This window comes from Erinaceus europaeus, chromosome 20, assembly GCF_950295315.1.
Source record: "Erinaceus europaeus chromosome 20, mEriEur2.1, whole genome shotgun sequence".
Lineage (NCBI taxonomy): Eukaryota > Metazoa > Chordata > Mammalia > Eulipotyphla > Erinaceidae > Erinaceus > Erinaceus europaeus.
In genome coordinates this window covers 7,069,579-7,084,095 of record NC_080181.1, presented here as the reverse complement: position 1 = coordinate 7,084,095, position 14,517 = coordinate 7,069,579, and positions in this window count along the sequence as shown.

Below are 14,517 nucleotides of genomic sequence, written 5' to 3'. Positions count from 1 at the left end.
AGTGCAGCGGGTTAAGCACACATGGTGCAAAGCCCAAGGACTGGAGTAAGGATCCTGGTTCAAGCCCCCGGCTCCCCACCTGCAGGGGAGTCACTTCACAGATGGTGAAGCAGGTCTGCAGGTGTCTTTCTCTCCCCCTCTCTGTCTTCCCCTCCTCTCTCCATGTCTCTCTGTCCTATCCAACAAAAAATGACATCAATAACAACAACAACTACAACAACAATAAAGAAACAACAAGGGCAATAAAAGGGAATAAATAAATATTTAAAATAATAAAGGGCAAGGGAAGTATCATAATGATTATGAAAAGACACCTTCATGCCTAAAGCTTCAAAGTCCCAGGTTCAATCCCCTGCACCTACCATAAACCAGAGCTGAACAGTGCTCTGGTAAAAATAAGTAATTAAGTAAGTAAATAAAATAATGAATAAAGTAATTAAAAAGCATTTATCCTTTCATGTGTCATGGTGCCATGTACTGGCATACACTTTAAAGCAATGTAAAAGTGTTCTGTGAGACAACAAAGGTCTTATAAAACATTTCCTCAACAAAAATCAATTTGAAAAATTAAAAATACTTCTTTCTAGTAATTGAGGAAAGCAAATTAAAAATGTGAAGTATTATTTAACACTTATCAACTTGGGATAGAAAAAAGCCATTATTATAGGGAAAATGCCATGATGGTTTACAAGTTTAAAATATATTGTACAGTGAATATATTGAAGCCATTATTATAAATGCTTTGTATAGAGAGCCCTATTACCTGACATCTGTGAAAGGTTAGCAGTGTCTTATCAAAGCCTTAAGACTCCATCTTAGGGAATCTGATACTAGAACCAAAGCATAGTCTGAGAACACAAAATAGCACTTTTTTTTTTTTAAGGCAGAGAATCAGAGATTAAAAGAGAGCACACCCAGACAGACATGATGGGCCAAGCGCCCGAATAAATCCCTCTCCCCAATGTTACCAGTCATCTCTATCATGAACAACACAGTAGACCTCTTTGTGGGTCCCCATAGGACCTTGCCCTCAACTTGGATCAACAACAGTAGAGAATGTTCCATCCTCTGAAGGGAGGCTGGACAACATACTCTATGTCCCACCTGAGGAAGATGAGTCCTGAAATTGGGGCAACTTGGAACATTCCTATTCATGACCACAGAATGTGAGCTCAGACTTACAGGGAAGCAGAGGTCACATAGGGCTGAATATGGACTCCAGATCAGATCAAATCGATGGGATTTATAGTCAACAGTATTTATACATCTTTCCCATATTTGGGGGCTACTCTCTTCCCTGATCCAGCTTTCTGGTCATTTTTCCAACCATGACATCATCCCCCCAGACAATAACTTGGATCCACCTGCATATCCGATTTCAGGCTCAGGAAAAAAACAAAACAAAACTAGTATAGTCACAGGCCCTATGGAATATAAAATATGCCTACTAGCTATCTACAAAACTGAGACCCCAGCTCTTTATCTGCACTATTCCAGCCTTTAGGATCAGGATTAGTCAACAAGTTGTTTGGATTTATATGTTGTTGGGCAGTATGCAGGCTTCCCCCCTGCTTATCCCTGTAGTCTATTTACATAACCAGTTACCTAGGAACCACCCTGCCTGCAGGGCATTGGTTTAATCCCCACTGGTTCAAGATGTCTTTTTGCTCCGCCCCCTCTTGTAGTCACCCTGATTTCCACCAGTCTCTTTTTGCTGCACCCTCTCTATGTCACATCCTGTTTCCACCCTACTTGGAAAATATATATACAGCTGCTCTTCTGTTTTAACACACTTGGGATTGCCTTCCGGCTCCAAGAGTTCCAGAATCTCTCTCCTGCGATGCTAGCTCAGCACGCAGCAGCCTAGGTTGGCTCCAGTTGAGTTCTCTCCAACCCAGAGAACACTTGCTCGGGAAGAAGCACCCTCAGGCTCTCCCAGCAATATGTTAACTCTTTTTTTCAGCCACCAGGTTCCAGATGCTAGCATGATGCTAACCAGACTTCTCTGGACAGACAACCCCACCAATGTGTCCTGGAGCCTCGCTTCCCAAGAGCCCCACCCCACTGGGGAAAGAGAGAGACAGGCTGGGAAGCAATTACAGAAGCCAGAACTTCCACCTTCTGCACCCCGTAATGACCCTGGGTCTATACTCCCAGAGGGAAGATATCACGGGTGGGGATGGGATATGGAGTTCTGATGGTGGGAATTGTGTGAGGCTGTACCCCTCTTACCCTATGGTTTTGTCAATGTTCCCTTTTTCATAAGTGAAAAAATAATAGTGAGAAAGAGAGAGAGAGCACACCACTAGTTTCCTTTAATGAGCCAGTGGCTGGGCTCAGATGTGGGTGGCACACACGGCAAAGCAGTACACCACCCGAAAGTTAGCCATTTCATTGGCACTTAAAGTGACATAGATACTGTAGGGAACAGATTAGAAAATGACAGCGAAGCTTAAATGATGAGCCCTAAATCATGTATTCATATTTCTTTTTAAAATCATATTTATTTATTACTGAATATAGACAGAGAGAAATTGAGAGGGGAGGTAGGAAGGGAAAGAGATAAAGAAATAGCTGCAGCCCTGCTTTAGCACTCCTGAAGCTTTCCCCTGAAGGCGGGGATCAGGGGCTTGAACCTGAATTCTTGTACACTGTAATGTGTACACTTAACCAGGTGTGTCACCACCTGGTCTTTATTTTTACTTGTAAATGTCATTATTTTATCTTACATTTGAAATCAAAGTGCTGAATGCAGCAGGCTTCTTGAAAAAAGTTGTCTACAATAATAGAGACATAGGGTATTTATTTTGAGCCAACCACAACTCTTTTAGTTACTAGTCATTTGCTTCTCTAAAATAATCCAATGAGGAAGTTGCTACTAATAAATCCAATTAAAAATGAAGAGAATGAGGCATAGAGAGGTGTGTTCATAAAACAAAATATTAAAATGTCCTCAATTCTCATTGTAAGGAAGAGTCTAAACACAAGTTAGGATCTTTTCCTAAATAGTAAATAAGCGACTATATCTGTAGAAATTATGTACAACTGTTTTTCACATACTGTGTTTATAAATCTGACGACACTGAAAATGAAAAAAAAAACAGCTGTCCAATTTATCATGATGACACTTTCTGAGAAGCTCGATATTGCTGATTACATCTGCATATTGGTTCCAGTCAACTGTTTCTTTTCTTTTTTTTTATTGTTGTAGTCATTATTGTTGTTGTTATTGATGCTTTGTTGTTGGATAGGACAGAGAGAAATGGAGAGAGGAGGGGGAGACAGGGAGAGAGAAAGAAAGACACCTGCAGACCTGCTTCACCGCTTGTGAAGTGACTCCCCTGCAGATGGGGAGCCAGGGGCATGAACCGAGACCCTTATGCCGGTCCTTGTGCTTTGCGCCACCTGCACTTAACCGCTGCGCTACCGCCCGACTCCCAACTGTTTCTTTTCTTATATGATGCGACAGGTTCCCAATTCTGTGAAGTTAAATACTGTTGTAAAGTAGGGATACATCTTCACATGTTTTCACAATTAAGTACATTGGATTTGCACCCATTAGCATACTATAATGAGGATGTGGTTCAGATATCAGAAGGAGGGTGTATCTCAAAACACATTAAGAGGGTCAGTATGCCACATAAAGATATAAAGGTATAAAGGTATTCTTTTTCTTTTAAAAAAACTGAGTCTATTTATTTTTAATTCTTCAAACAAGTTGACAGTGTTGTTGTCCAGAAACAAGTGTTTCAAGTTCATGAAGTCCTGACAATCTTGCACTGTAACTCTCAAGACTGAGTTTACATGTGAATACAATACAGAAAGTCATATTTAAACACTCATATGCTATAAACCTCTACATTCTATATTTTATCAGTTAAACTGTCACTATAATAATTATTATATTCCTCCACACTGAACATTTTCAAGGATTCAGAAAGCAATGTTGTTGCAATATTTAATTTAGTGATATATAGCTTCTGCTATTTATATACTTGTTTGGCCAACTCTAAAGTTTCACTCCTGTAGTTACATTTTTTTTAGAGTGAAAAAGAGAGAGAAAGACTGAGATGGGAAGAAACCACAGCTCAATAGCATCCTTCAATGTGGCGGGGGCTGGACTCTACACCTGGACCATGCACGTGGTGAGGCAGCACACTATGCAGCTTTCATTTTAAAATGGAAAGTTTTTTTGCTGACCCAGCTAGTCTTTTTACATCAACTGCAAGAATTCCTCTCAAAGTTAGAATATCCTTAGAGTTACTTCCATAGATGAAATCACATGCTCTTGTATTATTTAATCCTTACACACAACAGTCCTCTGTTTTTGCTTTTGCTCTAGCTATACACACCACACTCCAATATTGTGACAACTGCATTATTGACCCATGTTCCAGAGATCAATTGCTGTGCAACAGCACATCTAGGAAGTGGGTGTCTAAAAACAGCAAAAGTGTTGTGGGCTTCTTCTGCAGTTGGGCAAGATACAGTGAAGAAGTGCTTTGTTCTGTGTGATATGCTTAAGACACTGGCACATGCACTGGGGAGCCACATAGAGGACGCACCCCTCCCCTTGTACACCATACATCGAAGTGATCCCCCAGAAAAGAGGCTTATAGGAAATTAAACTTACATTTGGTCTGCATAGATTAGTCTGAAAAAAGTTCAGAAAGAATCTTCGGAAAGAAGGAAATGAAAATGTAGAAATGATCAAGGTGAGTTAGAAAATGAAAAGGCCAAAGGGGTTGAAAATGAACACTGCTCACTTTGTAAGTATGCCTGCTTGCAGATAAATCACTTACAGAAACTGAGCGCCTGTAAGTGAAACTATCAGCTCTTTCTGGATTAACATATCTGAACCCAGGACTAATTTCCTTTGAATCTCCTATACCCTAGAGTTGAAAGCAGCTAGATCTAAAGTTCTTTCAAGCCCTAAGAGGAATACATCATTAAAAGTGTATGAAACAGATCAGCTTAGCTGTCATTTCTTCTGGCTCTAACTTGGAAAACAGCTTAATTCCAGGTAACTTCTCAAGCCCTGTAGACATTTTAGGTACTTAATTTCAACACATGCTAAATTTTTGTGCCCTGCAATATACATTTCTCATTTTACAAAACTTTTTTTTTAAAAAAAATCATAGAATCAAACTGGCATCCTTCTCCTAGGAAAATATTTAAATTTATTTTTCAATTAGGCAGCTAATGTTCAGTGGAACTAGGGAAGTCTCTCTCAGCAAGCTTCTTTTAGATGGAGGTTGGAATGGATTCTGTCTATCTCACTACATCTCATTTTGGCTTACTGGCACTTACGAAAATGGTGCAGTAAAGAGTGTGAACTGCTTTCCTTCAGCTCAACTAATGAGTCAGTGTCACAATCAGGTGAGCTCCTACAATGGTGATGATTATCTTTTTATCGCAACATTTAAAAACAAATCTCAGGATTTTGTTAATCTATGATTAGTAACTCAAGGGTATTTCCCCAACCTTCAAGAAAGGGCAAGTAAAGGAGCAGACCCAAGAAAAATAGGTTTGCAAATAGTAGGGAGCAAGTGTAGGATAAATAAATTACATTTCAAAAGCTAAAAGTGATTCTAGAATCTGGAAAAGACCAGAAAACCTGTTAAATTGTGTTTGTGTTACCCACAGAACATCCAGGTGAGTGTGTCCAGCTGGACATGCAAGGGCGAAGTACAGGCAATGGTCAAGGTGGATTTGGACCTGAGAAGAGAGACCCGAGGGCTATAGCTGCCCAGATAGGGATTATACCATGTCACATGTCATGTTGTGACCCAGGTTCCTGCCAGGACACCTCAGTGGGAGTGCCACAACAACAAGGGAAGCTCTGGTGCTGTCTTGTCTCTATCTGAATGTAAACAAAGTCTGCTCAAGAGTGGTGATATCACTTATGTGCCATACCCCAGCTATGCAAAACCAAATCTCTAATAATGAATGGGATTTCTTAAGGTCATGGTGAGAGTAAGAAAACCAGTAGGTGAAGGATTAAACAAATTCTTAGGGATGTTGGAAAGAAGAGTTGACTGAAAAAAAAAAAGGGAGTCCTTGTAACATGTGAGCACATATGTTACAATGCTCAAGGTCTCAGGTTCAAGTTCCCTGTCCCCACGTGCAAGAGGTAAAGATTCACAACAGAATAAGCAGGTTTACAGGTGTCTCTGTCTCTCCCTCTCCCTAAATCCCCCTTACTCTTGGTTTCTGGATGACTCTAGCAAATAAAGATACTATAAAATTAAAAATAATCTGCAGTAGCGCAATGGATTAAGTGCACATCATCCGGGTTTGAGTGCCCGAGCTCCCCACCTGTGTGGGGGGTGTCACTTCACAAGCATTGAAACAGGACTTCAGGTGTCTATCTTCCTCTAGCTCTCTCTGTCTTCCTCTCCTCTCTCAATTTCTCTCCTGTCCAACAACAACAATAGCAATAATAGCAAGGACAACAAAATGGAAAAAAAAGGGGGGGGCCTCCAGGAGTAGTGGATTAGTAGTGCAGACACTGAACCACAGTTATAACCCTGAAGGAAATCACCAACATCCTCATCATCATCTCAAAAAAGAAGGAGACACTGGCGATGCAGGTTTCCGCAAGTGTTCAGGATGCCAATGGCATTCTCAGGATGTGACTTTACTTTTAAGCTAAGATGCTTGTGAAAATATGTAGTTTGAAGACAGTTGGTTTAGCAAGAGAAATAAAGAACTTAGAGTCTGAGACCTCATACACTGTACATTCTAGAGTAGAATGTGCTCTGGTCCCATAAGACAAGTACATCTTTGAAAGGATATAGTTTGCAGTTTCATTAAAATGATTTCATTTTGTTTTATCTATGACTGGGATATCCTTGCTCCATGCTAACCTTTTCTCAGATAAAAAGAGACAGAGGGAGAGAGAAAGCCATCCCAGTTCTGAAGCTTCTCTCAGAAGGGTGAGTTCCGGGCTGCAACCCGGGTCCTGGCTATGGCAAAGCAAGCACTCTACCCAAGCAAGAAGCAATCTTAAGCTATCTTGCTGGTACAAAGTGTTTATTTTGTTTTTAGACAAAATAGCATTGTTCTTGCAATAGTAAGTGATTCTGGAAAAGATCAACTTTAGTTGTATAATATGACACAATCAAGTATTTTTGATTATGTACCAAGAATGCATACAAATACTGCACACTATAAAAATCCCTTTATGGGGGGTCGGGCGGTGGCGCAGTGGGTTAAGTGCATGTGGCGCAAAGCACAGAGACCGGCGTAAGGATCCTTGTTCGAGCCACCGGCTCCCCACCTGCAGGGGAGTCGCTTCACAGGCGGTGAAGCAGGTCTGCAGGTGTCTATCTTTCTCTCCCCTTCTCTGTCTTCCCCTCCTCTCTCCATTTCTCTCTGTCCTATCCAACAACGAATTGCGTCAACAAGGGCAATAATAATAACCAAAAACGAAGCTACAACAAGGGCAACAAAAGGGGGGAAAAATGGCCTCCAGGAGCGGTGGATTCATGGTGCAGGCACCGAGCCCAGCAATAACCCTGGAGGAGGAAAAAAAAAAATCCCTTTATGTATAGAAAATAATCATAGTAAATGAATATTTTTAAAACTCAAGTATAAATATGAACTACTTAAATATTACATCTAATAATTTTAAGTATCTTAAACACTAAGTTTTAATTTTAAATATAAAATCAGCAAGCTAAATAATGCATAAGACAGACCTACAAAGAAGAAGGTATTCTTTCATTTGCAATATCATTGGTGTGAGAACTAATTCCTTCCCTTACATAAACGTATCTGCCCTGACAAAGTAAATAATTTGGAAGGGCAAATTGCCTTTGGCAATCCATTTATAACTCACACAAAGCTTACATTTTCTAAAGGTTACATTTTATCTCGATGACCTAATGCCACTTTCTAGTACATGAAACTATTCTGGGCCTGCCCTCCACCATCCCATTTCCTGGCTCTGAACCTCACACTCCATGGTCTGCCTCCCTTTAAGAACTGACGACTTCCCATGATGAACTCACATAAAAAGCAGCAGCATTTGTCTCTGTCTGCATCTGTTCAGAATCAGACTTTAAAGTGCTCTCTTCATAAGTGGAATGTCCCTCCTTCCAGCTCGTAGTGTAACCTTGCTTTCGTCCCACATACATGTCTGTGACAGAAGCCCTTCCAGTGTGAACTCTCATTCAGCATGCCCTCTGTCTGAATTCCCACCACAGCCGTCTGACATGCCAGAAACAGAGATATTTCAGTTGTTTTGACCTTTAGAAGAGTGTGAAGGGAAGTACAATTGAATATGACCCAGAAAAAAAGAGTCTTCCTTCAGTGTTATATCACTCACCTCCCCACCTAAAAAAATAAAAAAGAAAAGAAAAAAAAATCCTCCACAGACAATAACTTGAATCTACCTGCATATAAGAGGTCAGGCTCAGGAAAAAACTAGTATAGTCATGGACCTTTTAGAATATGACTAAAATAGGCCTAATAGCTATGTTCAAAATGGAGACCCTTAATCTTCATCTACACTATTCCAGCCTTTAGGTTCATAATTAGTCAACAATTTGTTTGGCTTTATATGTTAACTCTTTTTTTCAGCCATCAGATTCAAGATGCTACCAAGATGCCAACCAGACTTCTCTGGACAGAAGGCCCCACCAATGTGTCCTGGAGCCTCTTTTCCCCAGAGCCCCACCCCACTAGGGAAAGAGAGAGACAGGGTGGGAGTATGGATCCAACTCTAACACCCATGGTCAGCAAGGAAGCAATTACAGAAGCCAGACCTCCCACCTTCTATATTCCATAATGACCCTGGGTCCATACTCCCAGAGGGATAAAGAATAGGAAAGCTATCAGGGGAGGGGATGGGATACAGAGTTCTGGAGTGGGATTGTGTGGAGTTGTACCCCTCTTATCCTATGGTTTTGTCAGTGTTTTCTTTTTATAAATAAAAATTTTTTAAAAATCCTCTCTGGATAAAAAATTTGGGGGGTTAAAATTGCGTCAATACTAACATTCATCCATCTAGTTTTCACCAGCTCCATGTGGTGTGCTAGCACTGTTACTACCCCCATCTTTGATACAATGACTGAGTCACAGAGATCAAAGTCATGGGGCTAGTGAGTAAGAGGAGTCAGGACACAGAGTGAGGGGACATGCTATGCTACCAGCTGAACAGCAAAGTTCTACAGGATTTGAAGAGATAGTGGAGACTGGGGCCTTATTTGGGAGCTTAGTCTTAGCATCTACTTGTACAGGGATGCCCAGGTATGACCATGCACAACTCATAAATTGTCTGGAAAGATAGAGGAAGCTAAGAGCTCTTAGATCTCAAAGTCACAGAGATAAGAAAAATAGACAAGCTATCCTTCCTTCTTCCAAAGTGTCCTTGCTTGATGCTGCTTTCTTTAGAGTAACACATCACAGAAGGGTGACCGAATCTTTGCCACAATCTAAGTATAGTATCCTGAGGATAGGTTAACACTTCTTTTAAGATGTGACAATCATGTACCATTAGTTATAATCTCCAAAACTGGGACTATTATCATTTTCTAAGATGCTTCTGACATTTGACTGTAAGGTTGAAAAATGGCAGCTTCAAGGTCTCCCAAATAGATTTTCTCTTAGCTAGGAATATTCCACTAACAGTTCCTGGTGAGATGAGTACCAGTGTCAGAACTGTGTCTGAGATATTTGACAGCAGTCTATCAAATGTGTTGAAGTCAGTCAATATGGGCTCTAGAAATACTATAGGAATTTATGCATTCTGGATGGACATCAGTAACAAAATTCAACTTTGCAAATGCTGGTAATAAGAACTTCTTAGAGTTTATCTCAATAGCTGAAAATGATACTCGGCTATATAAGAAAAATCTGGCTAGTTAATTCTGTTGGCTTATTTTAACAGGAATCTTAACTAATAAGTACAGCCTGAATTTCTAATGTTCAATGTATTTTAGTACATCAAACATTATCCATAGAATTAATTAAATTCTGATATGCCTTTGATCCAAGAATTTTGCATTATTTGACAAAGAGATATAATAAGGCATAATACAAAGGCTCATAAAAGGCCGAAGAAGACAAAAGAGACTCCTTGGGATACAGGCTGTTCTCAGAAGGCAGAAAAGCCATAAGATCATAGTGAAGAAAGATGTATCAAACTAATTCTCCATGGAAAACAGCAGCAGCACGTCAGTTATGTAAACTGACTCAGTAACACTAGAGCAACCTGGTGTTGTGTTTTTTTTTTTTCCTCAAGCTGGCAATGTTCAGCATCTTATATATATATATTTTTTTCAGCATCTTATATTTTAAATTTTATTTAATCTGTCTTTTACAACTATTAAAACTGTAGGTCTCTGGAAATAATAAGAGGAATAATTAACACACATACTTCTTGATAATTTATGAAAATATCTTCTTATGATTTCCACAGAAAAAAGCCTTTGGAAACCTTTTTTTTCCCCCTTTTCATACACTGCTGCCAAGTGGGAATGAATAGTGTCTTTGAGATATTCACAAACATCCGGTGCGGATGGGGAAATGCAGTTTGAGAGCCAGAACTTACTCTATTTTCTGGTTTTGAACCATTCTCAATAAAGGCTGTTACCAACACTATTACAGTGTCATAGGGCTGCAGCAGATGTTGGGATAATTTTCTACACTCTCCTGTTCACACATTCCTTCCCCTTATTCTACTAGTGTTTCTTTCTTACATAGGCGAGGTGTGAAACTTCTTTAAGGTCAAGAGGAAGGAAATTAAGAATAAAGAGTTAGACTGGATGGGATACATTTTAGAAAATATGGGAGGATGTGCTCAAGGGGGGGAGGGGTTGGCCCTCTGCTTTCTGTATTTTCACCATGTTCTCCTAGTTCTGTGTGCAGCTTTATACAAGACAGTCGTATGAGTTCAGGCATAGTCTGCCACTGTACCAACTCACAGCTTTATGACATATTGCATGCGACACTGAAGTATGGCTAAGAGACAAAAGGAATCAGCAAACACACCCACTGGAAACTGAGAAACTGTACACAGGAGCAGAACCAAATTAGGCCCAGTAGGGTCTTTGAAGTAAGACAGCGCTGAGTAGAGTAGATGTGACCACTTCAGAAAGGGAGTAGAACTCAAAAGAGAAAAAGACCAGTAAAACAGGGCAACGGAGGGATTTTAAGAGGATAGTCACTTGTGAGAAGTTTAAGTAGATCTTATCTCCCTCTTACCCATAAGAGAAAAGGAAATTATAAATATGGCAGTTAATTGTGACCAGGGGCTAGCATATGATCAGTAATTGTAAGTCCCTAATTAAGTCAAGAGCTGGGTTCATTTTGTCGTGAGAGAGAAAAGGTCACAGAAAAGCCAATCAAGATGAAAATAACAGCAAGAAAAAAGGGAGTACAAATATTCAGGAAGAGCTAGTTTTCAGGACCCCCAAGAGGACATGGATGTCCAACTATTGTTACAACTTCTTTACAAAACTGTCATTTGTACCCAGATCACAGGAGTTTCTTTAAACTGCAGGAATTATATATATATAATTCATCCCAAATCATGTTTGCTTTCTTTTAAAATAATCAATTTTGAAATAAATCCCAGTATGAGTGAGTTTTAAGAAAGAAGAAATTAGTTTCATTTCTCAGTGAAAACTCTTGTTCAGATTTTTCCTTTCTGGTAAAGATTAAACTGCATATTCATACAAGGTATGTATTGCTGTATCTTTCTGTCTGCCAATAGGCATAGTGTATACCTCAGAAAAGGTGTTTCATAATGTTATGGACTGTTTATGATCTGGACAGTTTTAAAGACCCCTTCCTTGTTTCTCATCTATGAAGCTCTCCTGAACAATGCTGCAATCAGTGTGAACACGAGCAGCTAACAGCTCACGGAGGCAAAATCACAAGGGAAAAAAAATAAGTCTACAGTAACAAGTTAGAAATGCATGTTCTGTGATAAAAAGAATATTCAGGCTTCCTCTATATAGATGATAAACTTTCAGCTATTTCACATACCTAAGCTTTTGCCACTAAAAAGGTGACGTTTACCTGAGTTTTAGTGGAGAAGATGTCCAGGCATCAGTTAGGATACACTGGGTATATCTGACACAGGACTGCTTTGTAGTCATCTATGGAAATTTAACTAACCATAAATGACACAGAATACATGAGTACACTGACAATGGACAAAAAAAGCCACTGACTATGATTTATTTAAAAAGCAGGGGGGGGGGGAGGAGTTGGGTGGCAGGGCAGCAGGTTAAACACACATGGCAACAAGCACAAGGACTGGAGTAAGGATACTGGTTCAAGCCCCTGGTTCCCTACCTGCAGGGGAGTCGCTTCACAGGCAGTGAAGCAGGTCTGCAGGTGTCTATCCTTCTCTCCCCCTCTATCTTCCCCTCCTCTCTCCATGTCTCTCTGTCCTATCTAACAATGATGACAACAATAATAATAACTACAATAATAAAACAAGGGCAACAAAAGGGAATAAATAAAATAAATAAATAAATATTTAAAAGGGGGGGCACCTTGTTAACAATGTCCTTTACATAATCACTTGGAGAAGCCCTCTCCTTAGCCAGTGTTGCAGCACTGAAAGGCACTCACACATGTTCAGCCTACATGCATTTTGCCTACTCCATGTATGTACTAAACCATGAAAGAAGTTATAATTCATCCCAGAGTTCATATGCTTTTTATCATTCGTTCTCCTTTTTAAAAAATGCATAGCTAACTGTAGGTCACAGATATTTTGGGCAAGACAGGGCTTCAAAATATCGGTTTAATAGGTAACTTGAGAAATTAATGCATGTTCATAGACTGCAGTCAATAGTTACATTGTATTTACTGCTACCGGGACTGCTTTAGTCACTGAGCAGTCTTTTTTCCCCCACCAGAATGACTGCTGGTACTCACTGCCTGCATGTTTCTGGCTCTCCTGCTCACAGTAGTTTGCCTTTTTCCCTCTCCCTTGCTTGTTTCTCTCTTTTTACATTTCTCCTAGAAGGTGTGATAGAGACAGAGAAAAGGAAAGCAGTAAAGCTGTAATGTTCATAACGCCTAAGTCCCCGTAGATGGGGAACTTGCTCGTGTACCCGGATCACTGTTCTCCATCCAGTCCCCACTGACTACTAATTGCTACGTATATTCCTAAGAACAAGCACTAGTTGTGCAATGCTGTTCTCTCCCTGCCACGAGTGGTCAGAGAATATGAGGTCTGGCGTTCCTGCTCACAATTTATATCCATTAGCACCAATCTGTAAATTGAACTCAATGGTGGTAACGAGTAGCATGAAAGAAAGTTTCTAATTATTTAAACTCTAGTTTCTAATTCAATTTCTAGTTTACATGAGCAAATAATTAATATTCTATGTTAATCTGATTTAAATGGAATCATAATAATTTAGAGCGGAAACCATCCTGATAGATGCCACCGCCACTTCTCAATTGCCAGCTCTTCACTTTCATGTCTGTGAAACTTCCACTCACTAACTTTTAAGATAGTGTCCATTTGTCAAAAGTTGAGCATTTTTTAAAAGTAAAAATTCATCATTTTCACCATGAACCATAAGTCATGCAATGCAGAGAATATAAATACAATACTTTCTGAGGTGTATTGCCACCTAGTTTTTCTCTTCATTTTATTGCTTTTACTGTTTCATTCAGAAAGTAAGTTTCCATTCAAGTCAATTCCCATCCCCGTGGGTTTCTCAATGTTTCTGTGAATCCTCAGTTTCATATGACATCTTTTCTTACCATTCATAGTTTAAATTTATTTGATGGATTTGTGCAGCTAACCTACAAAAACACTTTCTTAGATCTTGTGCCTTTAGGTAATGGCTAAATTAATTCATTGCCCCTCAGCTCAACAATTTCTAAAATAATTGCAATGAAGTTTCAAATTCTTTAATATAGCAAAATATAAAAATGATCTAGAAAGAAATATTAGAACTTACCAATGATAATGCTCATAGAACAACCTCAAACTGGGTATGAATGTTAAATATTCAGATATATGATAAAATATACTTGAGTAAAATCACAGTGCATACATACTACACACTTTAATTTCTAATTTTGTATTTTTCTGAATCATAAAATGCTTCAGGGATCATTAACAAACTAATTAGAATCTTAATGCTAATTTAAAGATGTGTTTTTAGTGGAACTTTTTCAATGATTGATGTTTAAATAAAATGTTTTTTTATATTAATTGAACGTATTGCAATCTAGTTCTTTCTCACTTCCATTCTACTTATAAATATGCATAAAATGTCATTTAATGGTTATTTCCCTTGTTCCTTCTGCATCATTTCTTTAGTAAGTGGCTTCAGAGGGAAAAAAAAGTGAAACTTACTGGCTAAGAATGAAAACCATGTCTTTATCCAACTTACAAATTTCTTTTTTTTTTTTTTCCTCCTCCAGGGTTATTGCTGGGCTCTGTGCCTGCACCATGAATCCACCGCTCCTGGAGGCCATTTTTTTCCCCCCTTTTGTTGCCCTTGTTGTTGTAGCTTCGTTGTGGTTATTATT